We start from the raw sequence: 4,456 nt of genomic DNA on the forward strand, positions 1-4,456 counted from the left end.
GTAGACACGAGAAAATACCGGCGAAAACGGAGCCTGCTCCGAAAGGGGACGAAACGATCCTGGCACTCTTAGACGAAATCGCGAGCGAGTAACACGTCGAGAAACATAGCACAGATTCTAGATCGAGAATTAAGTCGGAATCGCAAAGTCGGTGAAACGATAGGCAAGAAACGGTTTTGTAACGTCGTTAATTAAGTGTGAATAAAGGAATGTGATTAAGTTGTCGCACACAACCGAGTCGTAACAGTTATTCAAAACCTAGCTTGTGTTGTCTGTTGTGCCGAAAGGTCGATAGTCGTTGTCGAAGTCGTCCTTGGCTTTTTCTATCAAGTGTTTGTCGGTCGTGAGCGAACGTTCACAATGGACAATTTAGAAATTCGCTGATAGTCGTGTCGGTATTATATATATATCATAAAATAATAAATTTCAATTTGAAGAAATTATATTACATAATACTCTTTGTTATACGCACGCAGTTTTTCGGAAGTTTCTACGGCAATATCGCGATTTGTGTCACGCTCGGAAATAAGATCAGTGTTAGTTTGTGCAAGTTGTTTAACAAGATCAGCGAGTGTTTTATTATCGTGATTACGGCAGTCAAATCCGAACAACAACTTGGCAGGCGAGTTCTTAATCGCTTTATGGTGAGTATTGTTTAACACATATTGCGCTTTGTTGAAAAACAACTTCCATTGTGACGCGTTATCAATAATCTTTTTAAGGGAAGATTTTAAGAATCGGTTAACCCGTTCAACCAACCCATTAGCTCATGGAGAGGCGACTGCGACTTGACGGTGTTTAACTTTGAGTGACTTAATGAAACTCTCGAACTCCTTAGAAGTGAATGCAGTACCACGGTCAGTAACTATCTCAAGTTGCTTTCCAAATATATTGAACAATTCATTTAGATATATTGACACTTCTTTTGTATTGGTGGTTTTAGTTGGGTACAACCACGTAAATCGAGTGAATGCGTCCACCACCAAGAACACAAAACGGAAACCGTCATCGGTTGTTTGCAGGGGACCGAAATGATCGGCGTGCAGAATATCAAAAGGCTTTGATGCACTAGATATTATCTGCATTTCCCCTTCACGCGCGTGTGATGAAGTGTTCGCAAGTAAGCACACGATACAGTTATTTATATAATCTGTTACTCTTTTCCTGAGTGAAGGAAACCAATAAGAAGCTAAAATTCCTTGAATTGTCTTTTCAACTCCACAGTGAGCCAAATCATCGTGGTAAATGCGGATCACGTTAGAAACTAAGGACTCCGGAACTACAAATCTCGAACGGTCAGCTTGTTTACGGTAAACTAAACCGTCAATTAGCTCGAATTTATCATCATCACCGAACTCAAGTCTCTTCGCAATCTCCAAGACCTGTACATCAAGAGCTTGTTTCAACTCAAGCTCACGCTCAAGAGGTAAAGTATTTACATACAAAATAAGTCAACTAAGGGCGTCAACGTGCGCCATTTTATCACCCGCTCGGTGTTTAATTTCAAACTTATAATTTTGCAGAAGCAATGTCCACCTGGCAATCCGTGGATTCAAATTAATTTTGTTTACCGCATGCACAAGTGCATTACAATCAGTGAATATGGTAAAAACAATACCATATAAATAAATGTGGAACCGCTCAACAGCCCTTACAATCGCGAGCATTTCCAGCTCGAAGCTGTGGTAACGAGCTTCCGCTTTATTCGTGGGCTGGCTGAAATACGCAATCGGTGCAAATTGCCCAGATGCTTGCTTCTGGAAAAGAATAGCACCTAACCCGCTCAAACTCGCGTCAGTATGTAAGTGCGTTTCGGCCACTGGATTGTAAAGACATAAAATCGGTTGTGACGATAACTCTTTTTTCAGGTCTACAAATGCTTTGACACATTCCGCATCAAAACTAAATTCTACCGCTTTGCGCAATAGATTCCGAAGAGGNTTAGTTTTGNTCGAGTAATCCCGAANAAATTTGCGGAAATAATTCGTCAAGCCCAAGAACTGCTGGACATGTCTGAGGTTGCGCGGCTGCGGAAAGTTTTCAATCGCAGCGGTATGACGCGGACTTATTGTAATTTTGTTTGCTGAAACTTTGTAACCTAAATATTCAATTTCTTTCTTCAAGAATTTACATTTACTGAGATTTAACTCAAAATTATATTGTTTTAGGATACATAAGACCTCACGAAGTATTTGAAAATTCGCTTCTACCGATTCTGTGGCAATCATAATATCGTCTATGTAAACCAAGACTTTGCCATCTCTTATGAGAGGATGCAAGATATTGACAATACGCTTTTGAAATTCGGCCGGAGCCTCACAGAAACCAAAAGGTAAGCGAACAAATTCAAACTGCCCATCGGGCGTCGCGAAAGAAAAATACTTTGTGCTATCTTTATCTACTTTAATTTGATGGAAACCATCTTTGAGATCGAGGAGTGTAAAAACCATTTTATTTCCCAGGTGCGCTATGCAGTCCTCGATCAAGGGAAACGGATATTTCTGTTTGACGACCCTATCGTTTAAAGGCCTTAAATCAACGCAAAGGCGTAGCGAACCGTCTCTTTTTCTCACCGGCACGATTCTAGCGCAATAAGGCGACGAACTTCTCTTTATAATGTTACGAGCTAAAAGGTCGTCTGTTATCTGGCGGATTTGTAATTTTTCCGCTAACGCAAACCGGCAAGGCGAGTACGCATATATAGAGTGATCTTTAAGGTAAACCTTTACGCAATAATCATCATCCACTATATTTATTTTTAAATTATCAATCTCAAACAATAATTCTTTTAATTTTACTTTGGTTTCAGGACCAAAATCAACTTGAATTTCGTCAGTTAAATTTTCTGGCGCATTATTAACTTCACAAGCGAGAATTTGAAGGAACGTTTGCCCGAATTCTTGTTCATCGCATTACGAAGAGAGATCTTTCTGCTGGCTATCTATACTGGGTTGATAAATAGCTGTAATGCCATGACGATTTAAAAAGTCTCTGCCAATAATAAGATCTGTCGTTAAAACGTTATCTTGCAAGATATGCAAAGAAATCGGCAGTTTCAAATGCGGCAATTGACTGAACGAAATCAAGGTATTTACAATACCAGAAATTAAAACTGGTTNGCCATTAAGAGCTTTGTAAGAATTCAATGAATCTGCTAGGGAATTCTTTAATTTACTTTGCAATTTTTGATAAATTATAGGATTTATAAACGATATTGGACTACCGGTATCCAGCANAGCTGACAGCGAGCAAACTGAACTCTCCAGGAATGTGACTTTTAACGGCGCGTCATTAAACTGAATAGATTTCGGACTTAAAGAATTAACGAACGCTATCGTTGATGACTTGTCGACTTCCACCGAAGAGACCGTTGTNGAAGATGACGTCGCTGCTGCTGAGGTAGTCTGCTCGTTTTTCTTTTTTAATTTAAAACAATACGCTTTGAGATGTCCACGGCTCTTGCAGTATACGCAAAATGTATTGTCGTTTTCGTTATTAGCTTGGGATCCTTTGGCACTGCTTTTGGTAGCAGCCTCCTTGGACCTTGAAGCCTTCATGTCTGCAGAAGATTTCCTATCTGGATCTGCGGAAACAGACGTAATCTGATGCATTGCGTCTAAAAACCTATCGACCGATTCAGACCTTAACGCGGCGGCTGTCTCTCTCAAAGAACGATTAGGAATGCCACCGATAATCAAATGTATTGTGCTGTCATCATCAAGGTTTAAGGTATGCATCAAAGCAATTTTCTCCATAGCATAATCCACAAAACTTTCCTTATGTGGTATCCATCTACGCGCTTCTACTTTTTGTATAGCTACGTGATATAAAATTTTACGAGTGAAGCGATTAAGTATTGCCTCACGAAAACCGTCCCACGACTCTAACATTGAATCGTGACCTAAGTCGAACCATCTCTTAGCAGTCTTTGTTAGTTTTGTTATAGAAGCTAGAAAAGAGACTTCTTCAGATACCTTATGTATTTGAGAGACCTTCTCGACACGCTGAATCCACAGCTGCACGCTCTCGTCCATCTGTCCTCCGAACTCAGGTATTTGAGATGCGAGTAAGGTGACAGCATTAGCAGACGGCATAGCAGACAAAGCAGATGGGCGCGATGAGAGATGACTGTGAGGTGTGAGCGCCTCTTGCACCGGCTGTTCATGCGAAACGGCATCACTTGGCTGAGAACGATCGTTGTGAGTATGATCAGGCAGTGTGCGACTAAATGCAACCATCATCTGCTGCAACACTTCTAATTGACGCTGTTGACCCTGTAGAATCTGTTGCTGCATGGCCTTCATTGACTCGTTGATCGATGCCACTAGAAACGACATATCCGGAGCCCCTGGCTGCTCGGAGAAAGGTGAGTGTGCTGACGCTTGGTCGCCACCCGGCGGTCTCCGCGCAGCTATCCTGGCACTAGACCGGGGAAGAACTCCTGAAGGACCATGTC

General features: G+C 41.3%; 1 long non-coding RNA gene across 1 annotated transcript; it reads left to right on the forward strand.

The window, feature by feature from the left end:
- The first annotated feature begins 6 nt into the window (after positions 1-6).
- On the forward strand, positions 7-1,944 carry LOC109862715. Its single transcript, XR_002251198.1, has 5 exons — positions 7-857; positions 944-1,120; positions 1,225-1,426; positions 1,524-1,801; positions 1,869-1,944. It is a non-coding gene; the product is annotated as an uncharacterized LOC109862715 (long non-coding RNA).
- Positions 1,945-4,456: the final 2,512 nt, after the last annotated feature.

This window comes from Pseudomyrmex gracilis, unplaced genomic scaffold (genome assembly GCF_002006095.1).
Source record: "Pseudomyrmex gracilis isolate BER0280 unplaced genomic scaffold, ASM200609v1 scaffold_2250, whole genome shotgun sequence".
Lineage (NCBI taxonomy): Eukaryota > Metazoa > Arthropoda > Insecta > Hymenoptera > Formicidae > Pseudomyrmex > Pseudomyrmex gracilis.